A 15789-nucleotide genomic window follows, 5' to 3' on the forward strand; every position below is an offset into this window, starting at 1 on the left:
TTACTTGATGAGTTTGATGACGGGGAGCTCTTCTGGTTTGGGTAATCAAGAGTTGGAAGTGAAGAGTGTGGAGACTACCGAGTCTCTGAGTTTAGTGTGAACACATCTGAGAAGGTTGAAGTAGAAGAAAAGGTGACACCTTCACCTAAGTTGAAAGTTTACAAGCCGCGCATTCCATATCCGAGAGTTATTCAGTTCGAGCAACCAAAGAACACTGTTTCTAAGTCGTTTAATAATAATGATAATATTTGTGTGCATATACCTTTGGTTGATGTTCTTGTGTGTATGCCCAAATATGGGAGATTTTTGAAATATTTTTAATGGCAAAGAAGGTGGATCATAAGCAGGCATCTTCCGCGTTTCTTGAAGCAGAATGTGCTGCTATTTTGAAGAAGGGTGATATGCCACCTAAGTTAGGGGATCCCGTGCCATTCATAGTGCCTTGTAGGATTGATGACCATGACCTTTTTAGGTGTTTAACTAATTCAGGTACGAGTATTAATCTTATGCCTTTGTCTGTTTATTCACAATTGGGTTTAAATGAACTTAAGTTGGCTAATACATGAGTTAGATTGCTTAACCAGTCGATTAGTAAACCCATAGGGATTGCTGAAAAATTGGTGGTTAAGATAGGTGAATTGGAGTTCCCAGATGACTTTGTATTTTTTGATATGCCAGATGATAAGGTTGGACCCATTGTTTTAGGTAAACCATTTTTAGCAACTACAGGTGAATTAACAGTCTGGAGAACTGGTAAATTGATTTTGAGAGATAGAGGTAAAACTTTAAGTTTTCAAACAAAATTTAGTGTTAAACCACCACCCACACCCATTGATTCTGTGAATGTTCTTGTTACTAGTGAAACTGTTAATGATAGGTCAGGTCATAGTGAGAATTGAAGATGTGATGGATTGAATGAGACTTGGCAAGGTAATGAACAGATTTGGTATTAGAGAGAATATGTAAAATTACATTCCACAGCTTCATAAACTCAGTTACAATGCAATGGCTATCTAATTAGGACTACTAAGGTTCCTTGTATAGCCCTCTTCTAAGGAACCATCTATTAAGCTTGTTTCACATTAACACTATAAAAATTTCGGGGTCCTAACAATCTCCCCCTTAGTGTTAAATGTGAAAATTACAATGTAATCCTGTTTGAAACATCTAAAGGAACTTTGTTCCTCTGAAATGAATCTTTGTTTTGAATCCTCTTAGCCTCTCATATCTCCTTATTTTCATTCTTGTGTTGAGACGACTCTTCAACCTTATCATGATATATTTGACTATCTCACTATCTTCTGTTGAATAGCATTTACTGTTCAGCCTCCATCTTAAATATTTAAGAGCATACCCCAATGTTCCGTCTGATTATCTCCTGAAATACGAGACTCTGATGAAGATCTTTGTGTAGTGAGAATTGACAAACACGAATCCATAAGGACAGTCACTCACTTCAAGTAAGGACATGTATTTTAATCCATCAATCATTTGATTCGGTGGTTTAATTCCAATCTTTTTATGTCCAGATTCTAACTTCATCTGAAAGTCATGAACGGACATCCATCTCATTGAACCAAGAATAAACTGTAGACCGCCTTCATTGTAGTAGCATGATATATTATCGCAGATTCATTCAGATCAGTAAAGTAGTTGTAGATAAAGATAATGTCGTTCATCCTTAGCTTGTCAAAATCTGCCTCTGAGAACTGATAGTCCTCATCATCCATTCTCATCACGTAGAAAAGTGGCATCTTCACTCCATCCTTGTTGATCATCAAGATCTTATTAATGCTTTTGATCTCCGAATTTCGTTGATCTTGAAGTTTCTCTTGATTTATCAGCTTAAACTTATTTCGAACCTTCAGATAAGCTTTGAGGTATTCTGGTTTCTTATGATATTTCCAAGCAGCAAGAACACACATTGAAGATGCTAGGATGAGATCAGAATTACCATAAATCTTGTAAGCTTTTTTTTTCCACGAACGGTGAAGGAAGAATCAGCTTCTCTTCATCATCACTTAGAAGATTGTCAGCATCATGATCAAGAACAATTTCTGATATTTGAAAAGGAACATCTAGATTAGGAGGTGTCATAATATCTACTTCGCCATTCGAGAAAATCTCCTTCTTAAGATATATTCCAAATTCCTTGGTTGGAGCTGTAATGTTGATAAATTGATGTTCATTGAATTCATTTACAACACTCTTCCCCTTCAGAATGTCCTCCATTTTATCAATACAATTATCCACGGGTGATGAGGTATCCTCTGTTTGTTCTACCGTATCCAAAATCATTAACATCCATGAGTCAGCTTCTCTCTGAGTAACTAATGCATCTAGAAAACTGTCACATTGAATCTCCTTAACCTTATCACTTTCAAAATCAGAAATATCAACTACACCGCCATTTCCCCAAAGTTGACTAGACGAACCAGCTTCTTAAGATGAACGTTGAAAAGCACCGGACGCATAATAACCATATATATTCTCCCCCTCATGAATATTGTCGATATCGAAATCTTCATGGTCAGGCATGTGAATTGGTCCATGTGACTTGCACGGTGAAAGAGGAAACACTACTCTTGCTAGTTCAAGATAAATCATCATCGTGTCACGAACTTCATCAAGATCGGTTTGCTTAGAGAATTCACCAAGATATAATGTCTCCGGCTCATTACCAGAGAGATATTAAAAACCATAATATTGAGATGTTCGAAAAGGTGACCCAAGTGGTGAAACAACTGTGTAGCCAGGTAGGGCCACCGCCGATGATGTTGGTGTTGTCGATGGAAGTGTTTGATTTTTCGTGAGGGCAGGTAAGGATAAGAGTGCGGTATTATTCTTATATGTAGGTTGATACGTACTACTAGTCAGATTATCCCCTTCTGATGGAGGTTGGTTAACAAACGGAGTTGTAATCGGCGAAGACTCTTTCGTGTCACTCGCCTCCATGATATATGTCTCATAGGACTCTGACAGAGTAGAAGAACTACCTGCCTATTTTGATCTCGCAGGCACATTAAGATACCCGACTCCCGAAGTCATCAATGTACCATGAGGGGGCACATCTCTTTCAGTTAAAGACTCATCACCCAGACCTTGAGTTTCAAGATCCGGATGAGAAGTGTTTTGAACCAAAGGGTCAATTTCCTGAACCAAAGAAACAGTCTGCTGGAAGTCTGATTAATTTCCCGAAGGAATGTCAGGTTGATTCGTTTCCATAGGACGCGGCATATCTCCCTCATCTAGATAAGCCGGACCTCCATGCCCTGTTGGACATTGAGGCAATACAACATCACTAGGATGAAGTATATTAATAGGATTTTTGGCCGATACGCAGGGTTCCTTTTCAAGGTTTTTCGGCTCCCCTTCGGCCGTTCTGGACTTCAATGATTGAGTTTCCTCAATCGATTGAGTCAACGCAGACTTTACTGAAGATGAAGACTTTACTTCCTTTTGAGATGTCGAAGCACCTTTACTGGTGGGATTTATTGTTAAACCCTGTTTAGAATGGATGGGCTGATTGGTTTTTTTATCATCCGTGCATTTAGCTCTCTTGCCTACTGAAGTCGAAGCCTCATCTAGTATATCGCTTACTATTATTATTGGATGTGATACGAAAATGGGTGAAGGTGACCTAGTTGGCTCGAAGTCTTGATCCGTATCACCAATGGTTTCAGTAACTGTTGGGAAAAAGATAGGAGTCGAAGTCCTAGATCTAGTTACGCGTTGTGTAGGCAGAGTCTGAATCATCTCATTAAGAATATATCGTGTCCTCTTTTGTGTTTGTTTGGGAGATGATTCAGTTGCTGAAGAATTGGTGTCACTCCCCTCAGGTTGTAGGTGCATTCCTAGTTGGACTAGGTTCACTGTTCCTCACAGGTTGAGCTTACCGGATAACCGTAGGGCATTTCAGGTTTACCCTAAGTGAGGTGGTAGCTGGCCCGGGTTGTGTTCTAGGTTCCTTTACAACCTCTGGGGCTGGAACCACAGCTGGTTCAACTGGTTCTTGTTGTGCTAGATTCGTAAGAGGTATCCCTACTGCCTCAAAATATGTATGCATTTTAGCATCTAAGGGATTAGCTAACCTCACCAACCAATCTGGAATTGGTGCAGTAAATTCATTATTCGATAGGACTGGAGTGTTCATCTTCACCTCCCCAAAACGTACCATTTGCATACCCTGTGTACCTGGAACTGGAATATTGGCATTTCTGCAAGTGGTTATAGCATCATGAATAAAGATATAGAAAAATCTTTCACAAGGAATGTATAAACTCCGTGTTTTATCCACGTGTGCCTGAACCAGATCCCATAGAATTTCAGCATAATTTGGATTCTCTACTCTGGTGAATACGTAGAACAGCTTCAACATCGGGATTGTCAAGCGGTCAGATCCACTTTGTGTCATCAGAAGACACCAGTTTATGATTGAGAAGATCACATACCACCTGAAGTGTAAATACTTCTTCTGAAACTTAGCAGGTGTAACAGAAGTATCTCCACTATATCCTAGCCAGAAGATTGAGTTCATCATTTACTGAGTAGAAGGAAAAGCAGGAGCATTGTTTACAAGAGGAAGCTGAAATATCCTTCGAAAGTCAGCCTTGGTAATCCTCCTTAGTCCATTTACCCCTCTGAGCTCAAACTCAAATCTAGCAGTTTCTCCTTATGGATTTACAGTAGTAGGTTATGTAGCCTTAGCAAATTTGATTGTTCTATTCAAAAGTCTCAAGTCTATCTCAGGTATACTGACAGTGTTGCTTAGAGCACCCCATAAGTGATGCCTCTCCAGAATTGCATGCCAGTAATTGCCGGGTATGTTGGTCTCCGTATTGATAAAGTGATTGTTTGCCATTTAGCTGTTTGATAAGAATAGAAGGCCACAATATGTTATCATAAAGCACATATCTCTATTCCTATATCCTTTGAAGTCCTTTGTATTTTTCAATTTTATGATTTTTTTTGGATTTTATAGTTTATAAAATCTTTTATTCCAAATATTCACAAGTATTTGACAATCATGATGTACAAGTTAATCATTTAAATAATTCAAATAATTATCATGATTAACCAAATTAGAGAACCAAAAATTTAACACCACTTAGTCATTTTCAAAACTTTGAGCAGATTCGGTAACCATGAAATTTCTTAAATATTGTTACCAAATATACTTTTCTTTTCACACATATGAACTAGATCAAGCATGTAGGATTTTCAAATTCAAAATATGAATATTTAAGTTATCAGAAACCAGACTCGGTATAAAATCCTAATATCAGATTCGGTAACTTCAAATTTCACATATTATATCCTTAACATGCCTTTCTAGTCATATAGCTCTCGTGTTCTTAACCAGAATCAATTTGAAGCATAAAACAATCGGATAATCATGTTATCATGTTGAACAGACTCGGTAACTGTAGCATAAACACATTTGGTATGTATTGAATCCATTATACACGAATAAATCATGCAATTTGAGTGGTTTCTATAATAGAACAACATATCAAACAATGAATAGACTTTATCCTACTGTAATCAACCACAAGAATCTGATTTAATCAAAGAATTAATGTTTCAGATCAGATTCGGTTTTTTTTAAAGATTTTTCAAATTAAAGGTATAATTCATGTAATTTGTGATTTTTTCTGGTTTATATACATTCATTCAACTCAGATCTATAACTTGTAATACATATACTTGATTAAAAGGAAGATTTACCAAAGATTTGAACTAATTAGAGAATGGATTCGATAGATTAGGCTCAGACTTGGTAAATTATGCAGACTCGGTATATGCTTTTGAAAATGTAAGAGCTTTTGACTTTAACTCAACTATTAATATATACCTAATTCGGTTCTTAACTGCAGAATGGGCCTTAATTACCGAATGACAGTCCATTAAGTTTTTTTATTCATTTTAACTTCAAATTTCGAAATATCAACATCAATAACTTCAGAAGTTTATTCTACTTTCATTAAACTTTAAGATTGAGTAAATTTTGAACATTTTGAGACTTACCGAATCAGCACTATTTGAATGTCAGATTCGGTATGATGCTAAAAATAACATTTATTCATGAAAAATTCAAATCTTTTTAGATTTTAAATAATTTAAATTTTTATGAATTTTCTAAAGTCTACTTATCAAATTTTAAAATATGTACAAAGTACAAATCTGCAGTAATACCAATTGTTAAAATGGGTTGCATACTGAGATGTATACAAGCCAAAGTGAATTATATCAATATAAAACACAAGTTTTTATGAATTCACTTTTGAAAATCAATTTTCTTTTTCATTTTCATCCTTTCTCCCCCTCAAAATGTGATATACACTTAAGTAAATCACCATTTTGATCATCCTAGAAGAAAGTTTAACAACTCCTCCTTGAAATAATATATCAATCAGTTACCTCCCCCTATCATAACTATTGAAATATAAGCACAGGGAGTTAACAAGAAAGCAAAAGCTCCCCCTAGAAACATAGTATCTAAAGCATTCAGTTGCTCCTTCTAGATAGTTGAAACTCCCCCTAAACACTAGATCCCAAGAATAAGTTCCCGTAGAACTAAGGAAATTAAGCTATACTCAACCATGCCTATTTGTTGAATCAAGAACTTTAGCCTAACTTCATCCAAACGTTTAGTGAACATGTCAGCTAATTGTACTTTTGTAGGCATGAAGTATAATTCTATATATCCCTTTTCTACATGGTCCTTAATAAAGTGATAACGAATATCCATGTGTTTAGTCTTAGAATGCTGGACCGGGTTGCTAGTAATTGCAATTGTACTTTGTGAATCACAGTATATCGGGGTCTTAGTGATCTTAAAGCCATAGTCTAATAGTTGAGTTTGCATCCACAAAACTTGAGAACAACAATGAGCTGCAGCAATCAACTGTTGATAGTGAAACATAGTTTTGTTTCTTGGGTGACCAACCAACTAAGTTATTCCCCAACATCTGAATTGATCCAGATGTGCCTTTTCTATCAACATGGCAACTGCCATGATCCGCATCCGTATAAGCAGTGAGACTGAAATCATATCCATGAGGATACCAGATTCCAAGGTTAGGTGTACCTTTTAGGTACTGGAAAAATCTAACCACCGCTTTGGAGTATGATTTCTTAGGGTTGGACTGAAAGCGTGCACAGTCACTTACAGTAAGTGTATTATCCAGTCTACTCGCAGTCAAATACATTAAAGAGCCAACCATGCTTCGATAAAGAGTTATATCAAAGGGTTAACAAAGTCCTCATTGGGGTTAACATTGTTTTCAAACCAGTTATTTTAAAACGTTTTAGTATGTCCTTAATGTATTTTATTTGATTGATAAAAATTCCATTTGGTAGTTGTTTGACTTGTAACCCCAAGAAGAAATTGATCTGGTCAAGCATGCTTATTTCGAATTTCTTGGCCATAAGGTCACCAAATTCTTTGCATAAGGCTAGGGACTTGGAGCCAAAAATAATATCATCAACGTAAATTTGAACCAAGAGAATGTGACCGTGGTTTTTACGGATGAAGAGCGTTGTATCAATTGTTCCATGAGAGAAGCCATTTTTCAGCAAATACTTTGTCAATGTCTCGTACCATGTACGTGGTGCTTGCCTTAGAACGTACAAAGCTTTCTCTAAGTAGTAGACATGGTTTGGATGAACAGGATTGACAAAGCCTTCTGGTTTATCAACGTAAACTTCCTCTTGAAGATTATCATTCAAAAAAGCGGTTTTGACATCCATTTGAAATACCGTGAACTTCATATGAGAAGCATAAGCAAGGAAAAGACAAATAGCCTCAATCCTTGCAACCGGAGCAAATGTCTCATCGTAATCAATCTCCTCTTGTTGTTGGTATCCTTTGACCACAAGATGTGCCTTATTTCTAACCACAACCCCATCAGAATCCTTCTTGTTCTTGAAGATCCACTTTACCCCGATTGGTCGTTGACCCTCTGGTCTTAGAACTAATCTAAAAAGACCCGTCCTAATCTATCCGGACGAAGTCCATATCGATCATAAACAATTCACAACAGTTGATTATATCGCGTGGTACTTGACCTCAATATGATACATTTTACAAACATTGCATTCGTTTTTGAAAAGACAATCTTTCATTACATCGAAAGTTGGGAGGCATGCATACCATTTCATAATATATCCAACTATAATTGACTTAATAATAATCTTAATGAACTCGACGACTCGAATGCAACGTCTTTTGAAATATGCCATGAATGACTCCAAGTAATATCTATAAAATGAGTAAATGCATAGCGAAAGATTTCTTTCGTACCTGAGAATAAACATGCTTTCAAGTGTCAACCAAAAGGTTGGTGAGTTCATTAGTTTAACATAAATAATCATTTCCATCATTTTAATAGACCACAAGATTTTCATTTCTCATAAATATACGTCCCATGCATAGAGACAAAAATAATCATTCATATGGATTGAACACCTAGTAACCGACGTTAACTTAATGCATAGAATATCCCCAAAACAGAACCTCTCGTCTGTATAATAATCTCGAAGTACTAAAGCATTCGTACCTCGAATGGAACTTGTCAAGGTCCATAGATCTATCTTTAGGATTCGCGTCAATCAGGGGCCATTTCCCTAAATTCTTAGGTTACCAGACTTGAAGGGGCGATATTCGGTTTAATAATCCAACCATATAATGTAGTTTTCGATTACTTGTGTCTATTTCGTAAAACATTTATAAAAGCAGCGCATGTATTCTCAGTCCAAAAAATATATATTGCAAAAGCATTTAAAAAGGGAGCAAATGAAATTCACCATACTGTATTTTGTAGTAATAATACATATGACGACCTTGAACAAGTATAGGGTTGGCCTCGGATTCACGAACCTATATCAATTGTATATTTATTAATATTCATAGTTGTAATTGAACACATATATGTATAAGTGTATTAGTTATATCATTTTTATGTTAATAATATATATATATATATATATATATATATATATATATATATATATATATATATATATATATATATATATATATATGTGTGTTATATGTTCATTTTGTATATAAAAATATTAAATTTTGTTATGTTATATGTGTAAAATATATATATGTATGTATTTCATTTTTTTATCGAAACAGTAGTCTTAATTATATTAAGCTAACATTAGTAAAAAAATAATGGTAATAACATTAATAATATACTTATGTTAATAATAACTCTATTAGTGATAATAACAATGATATTAATAGTAATACTTGTAAAAATATTAATGTTACTATTTATAATATTAATGATTTATTAATAATAATAATAATAACTTTATTAAAAATGATAATATTAATGATAATAATGATATTGTTAATAATAATACATTTGTTTAATAGCAATAATAATAATACTAATAGCCACAAAAATGATACTATTACTAATATTAATGGGATTAATAATAATAATATCAATAATTGATCCTTAATACTTGTATTAATAATACTTGGTAAAATTAATAATATTAATGATAATACTAGTAATGATAATATTAGTGATAATAATAATTATACCTTTTATCTTTGTATTTAATAACAATCATAATAAAAATAATATTAGTAACTACAATAAGAATAATAATAATAACAATAACAATAATAATCATAGTAATAACAATAATGATAATCAAAATAATAATAATAATAATAATAATAATAATAATAATAATAATAATAATAATAATAATAATAATAATAATAATAATAATAATAATAATAATAATAATAATAATAATAATAATAATAATAATAATAATAATAATAATAATAATAATAATAATAATAATAATAATAATCATAATAATGAAACTATAAATAAAAGGCTACCTTAATTAGAATGAGTAAAAAGAAAGAAACTGTCCAAGCCGGGACTCGAACCCGCGACCTCTAGTTCCCCATCATCACTCTCTAACCACTACTCTGTTGGTGACTTTATGTTTTAAAACCGATTCAAATTTGTTTAACCTTAATCTGCCGTCATTAACTTTCTTCCTCAGGTACCAGTCGACCAGAGATCCAACTCTCTCTCAAACCTTTTATTAAACCTAATTACTAACTAACCATTTGTGTTTGTTTGTATTTAAAGAAAATGAAAAACAAATTGAATAAATAAGAACAGGTTTGCTGTTCGAGAAAAGAAGAACAAAAAAAAATTAAATAAAACTCAATAATGGATTTCGAAATTAAGATTGTTTTAGAAAAATGTTATAACATAACTTGTATTGAAAATGCTTCATATAAACTTTACAAATTATCAATTTAACATCATCAGTAACAGATAATTTAAATTTGATCGAAGAACAATTTTTGACTTTTTAAAACTAAAACTCTGACTCAGAAATTAACACTCAATTTAAAGATTTGGAGGCTGAATTTTTACAGGAAGTTCATTCATAAGATTCCTAACATCACTATATTTATATATTTTGAAATGGAATTCGAATTGGAGTTGTTGTTAATCACAGTCATAAATACGATGAACTTGAAATCAAATCTGAATTTTTAGAATGTTTTATACCATAATTACAGAATGAAAAAGGTTATGAATCATCTTTAGAAGCTTTCTGAATCTTTAATTTAATTTGAAACCTCAAATCGAATTCGAATTTTATTATGAACGATTCCTTTGACTTTTGAAATCATGACTTTGACTCCAAAATTTGATCTTGATATTAAAAATTTGAAGTTGAAAACTTACAGATATGTTACTTAGATCATTCAAAACAGAACTGCATTTCCAAATTTTGAATTAAATTCGTAGTTGTGGTTTTTGGAGAAACGACCCAATAACAGAGGATAAACATTCCAGTTTTATTAATTTTTTTTATTTCATGAATGCTCTCAGTATTTAAATGGATTGAGATATTACTTAATGGAATTCAAAGTTGTTGTCTAGTGAGGGTGGATTTGGACGTGTAACGAATTGTAGACATGAAGTACTCCTAATTCCAATCAAGAGAAAAAAATAAAGCAAGTGAATAACTTTAACTATTTTGTATGTATATTGAATTGAAATAGTCTGTAATCCCAATCCAAGATAAGAGTACAGATTTTTGATTGTGATGTAAATCTGATTTCATTATTCTGATTATATTTTCTATATTTAATTCATTTATAAATAATATTAATAATAATATATTAATATTATAAAAATATACTAATAATGATAATAGAATTAATAATAAAAATAATATTAATAAAACTAATAATAAGAATATAATAAAGGTAAATAAGATAATGATAATGATAATAATAAAATGATGATTTTTAGTAATGATAATAATAATAATCGTAATATTAATTAAAAATCATAATAATATTGATATTGATAATGATAATAATAAGATTTAATGATAATATAGCCAATTAAATGTATCTAATTTCATATATACATTATATATAATAATATCAATAGTAACGATATTAACCTTAATATTAATAATAATAATGAAGTAATAACAGTAATATATCAACTATATTTTTAACTTGCAATTATGTTTAAGCTATTAATATTACATAATATTAATCATGTACTGTTTAATAATTATATATATATATATATATATATATATATATATATATATATATATATATATATATATATATATATATATATATATATATATATATATATATATATATATATATATATATATATATATATATATATATATATATAATAACATATAATATCTATACTTGTGATATGCATTCCAATATACATATCGCAATAATTTATTTATAGAAATCACATATATTTATATTTATATATAGCTTTATTTTAATATCCATTTATTATTTTGTATATTAATTTACATACTTAATCTAATTTATCAAATTGTATCTTATTATTTTAATTTATTATATATGCCTATGTTTATATTTATCTATCTATTTGTTTACAACATTTGTTCGTGAATCGTCGAGAATAGTCAAGATTAAGTTTAAATTTAGTCGGAAATTCCCGGGTCATCATAGTACCTACCCGTTAAAGAAATTTCGTCCCGAAATTTGAGTGAGGTGGTCATGGCTAACAATAAAAATGTTTTCATGACGAATATGAGTTGATAAATTGAGTTTTATTATCATTGAGTAATATGGATAAAAATAATTCGATTATTCGAAGAGTACGAATGAAGCTATCACCAAAGAGTGAAATAGGAAAGTAAAGATTTGTCTTAACTTTTGGCAGAGTTAGGGTTGAATTCCAAAATTCAAAGGATTTAAAGAAAATCTTTGAAATCTAAAAGATTTGATTCTTTGGCGAGTAAGGAAATTAAGATCTCTATAATTAAATACGGTGATTTGCCTCGATTACTCTGTCTGATATTTCCATTATAAATTAAGCTCTTATGTTCTATTATTCTCACAATTCCTATACTTTCTTTCTTAGTTCATACATCCAAAAGATTGTGAAAATGCTTAAATCCCGTTCTAATCCTTGATATTTTTCTAATTATCATTTCTGTCATCCTTCTTTTCAATCTTCCACCAGAAAAATCTATTTACTTCTACTAATACCTTGGGATGATACTATTCTTAATTATACCGTGTCTTTATATTGCTATTCGTATTAATATCCATGGTTTGTAATTTTTGCGTTGTTGTTGGATTTTATATCTTCCCTTATATTTCAATGTCCCTGCTTCTGTCTCCTATAATTATTGTCATCCATAATTAATGCGCTCTCTTATTTGCTGCGATTTAAACCCCCTTTATATTTCGGAGCTTCATGCTTTTGTTTACTTTTCGCAAGTAATGGTCCAGAATTCATAGGTATGGAGTTTCGAATTGTCATAATATACAAGCTAGAAAGGAAAGGTAGTAGCACGATTTGTTTTGTCAATTTACCTGAATCACTGAGAATAGAACTATCAAGAATATATTTTCTTGATATGTTCAGAAGTTAAGCAGAATGAAAGAGTTATGTAACATGGCACATGATGACGTTATGATCTGTGAATCATCACGTCCCATTAGAAACTCACCATGACTTACTGTAATATAATCACGTTGATCAAGTGTCAATATATTATACTAACTCATGCATCAATTCCCAACATTACTTCAATAACATTCATATTTTAAGCTCGAAAGTTTACAGAATATAGAAACTAACAGTTTCTATATGATGTAACTCTGATAGTACAAAGAGATTAATGATTTCAGATAAGAATAGTTATAAAAATATCTTCAGAAATATGGAGGATATTTATAATGAAAGATACGATAATATCTTGGAATTTCTATTATCGAAGGATGGTGAAGAAAATTTGTCCGCAAGAGTTTGGAGTCAGAAGCAAGGTATTCGCTAAAGATTTCATCCAAAACAGAATCATCAGGATTCTTAATGTACAAGTTTAGTCTTTGTGATTTGTCCACGGTTTCCTTCCTGGTTAGCTGAATCCGTTTTCCAGTTTCACTTTTCTGAGCTTTTCCAACATACTATTCTTTATCATCAAACTTCCGACGATTAAAGTCGTTTACGATTGTCTACAGTTTCTGCTGCTTCATTCAGCTTCCTCAAAAATTGGAGTATTGATTCGTAGATTGGGTGCTTTTCAGAATTTTAGAATAAAAGATCATAATTCTAAGATATAAATGTTATATGTATACATATATCTGTTGATGTAGATATGCTGTGAGTTTTCAAAGTACTGATTGCTGATTCCCGGTAATTGGTATGGCAGTTCTCGTTACAAGATGCGGATGAGTATATGATAGGGTTTCTATGAATAAATATAATGATTTATCAGAGAGATTTAAGCCAAGAAGCAACGAGGTTGCTGGTATGTCTGCTGGTAATATGGTGGAATATAAAAGGTTCCCTGGTAACAATAAAAGAGCACTCATATATATCAAGGTTATAATATGGTTGTTTCGAACGAAAAGTCAAAGTTGACTTGCTGGAGCTGTGACAAAACAAGCTAATTTGGAAAAGAATTGCAATGTTATTTTCGGTAATAACAATGCCAAAGAAGCTAGCACAGATACGTGTTAAGCGTTTACTCAGGTTCCGAGTGTTTTCAGGTGCATAACTATCTGCATCAATCTTTTCTTCCGTAGATGAAGTGCGATTGGTTCATCCTCTCGATTGAGGTGTTTTCAAGTATCATGAAAAGTTTGAACGCGGATTGTAATCGTCAAGATACAAATGAGGTTTAAGTTGAATTGAAGAATTGTTAAATTTCATATGTTATAATCAATATTTTAATTCATTTCAATTGTCTACTGTTGATAGTCCATAGTTAAAAGTCCACAGTTAGCAATTCAATAATTCATATATAGTTTAATATATAACATTCGAATTAATTAATACGTATCGTGACCCGTGTACATGTCTCAGACTCGATCACAACTCAAAGTATATATATTATTGTAGAATCAACCTCAACCCTCTATAGAAACTCGATCATTACTGCATATAGAGTGTCTATGGTTATTCCAAATAATATATATATATATATGCGTCGATATGATATGTCAAAACCTTGTATACGTGTCCCGATATTTAAAGTGCGTAAAATAAATAACAAAAATTAAATGACGATAAATAAAATTGCGAGAATTAAAATTGCGATAAATAAAATGCGATAAATAAATTGCGATAAATAAAATGCGATAAATAAATTGCGATAAATAAAATGTAATCAGTTAGCTAGGGATAGTTAGCTAGGAACAGTTAGCGTGTATTCTTAACAAAATTTTTCATAGTTAATTTGTTTGTTTCTAACAAATTTTATTTTGTCCAATGTTTTCTTCATTGTGCCACTTGTTGGATTCTGATAGGTCAAAATTCAAATATGAAATTGAATGAAAATGGTTATTCTGCGGTGAACAGATTCGTATCTTTTTAGATCTAAGTAGGATAGTAAATGACTGTTGAATCAGATTCGAAGAATGTACAGTGTAACTTATTAATGTGAAATCTAACTATTCCTTGGGTATTACCTACCCGTTAAAATATTCTCATCATTAACAGTTTGTACAAAAGAGTTTTAATTACAATCTTTATGAAAACATATATACATATATATTTTCTTCAGATGTAATCATGGATCTAATGAGTTAATATGATATTAATCTCATTTGCTTTTTGGTTAGAACTAGAGTACATAATCTCTAAAACATTAAAGATTATATAATCGCCATGAAGGACGAAGATAGTTTATGTAGAACGATTCGTAGAACGATAATTATGCTTGAGGTATAGATTGCGAGGTTGAGACGTGTGATGATGTTGTTGTTGTTGTTGTTGGTACTGGTTATGCTGCTGGTGCTGCTGATGGTGGTCCAGTTGCTGTCGGTGCTACAAGTGTTGTTGGTGCTAAGGTTGGTGATGATGTTGGTGTAGTAAGTATAGCTTGTAAATCACGCACCATTCTTGTCAGGGTTTCTATCCTACCCTCTATCATTTCTATCCATCCACTCATCTGATTCGATAAATCTTGATTATCAATTCGAAGTTACCTAACTTCTTCTAATATTCCCCTTTGATTGATATTCAGAAGTAGAGGTTGAATATTTTCTGAGATTGCAGTAATTCGACCTTCGAGGTGGAAAACTTTAGCAAGAAGGGTGAATACAGTGTTGCGCATAGGTTCACCGGTGAGTACATCGTTTTCTCTGACGTTAGGAGGTAAGTTTGGTTCGTGGTAGGGCTCGCCTTCTTCATTTCTCCATCTCCTCCATAAAGAGAAATAGCTAAACGGTGGAGACACTTCGGGTTCATTGACTTC

This window comes from Rutidosis leptorrhynchoides, chromosome 11 (genome assembly GCF_046630445.1).
Source record: "Rutidosis leptorrhynchoides isolate AG116_Rl617_1_P2 chromosome 11, CSIRO_AGI_Rlap_v1, whole genome shotgun sequence".
Classification (NCBI taxonomy): domain Eukaryota; kingdom Viridiplantae; phylum Streptophyta; class Magnoliopsida; order Asterales; family Asteraceae; genus Rutidosis; species Rutidosis leptorrhynchoides.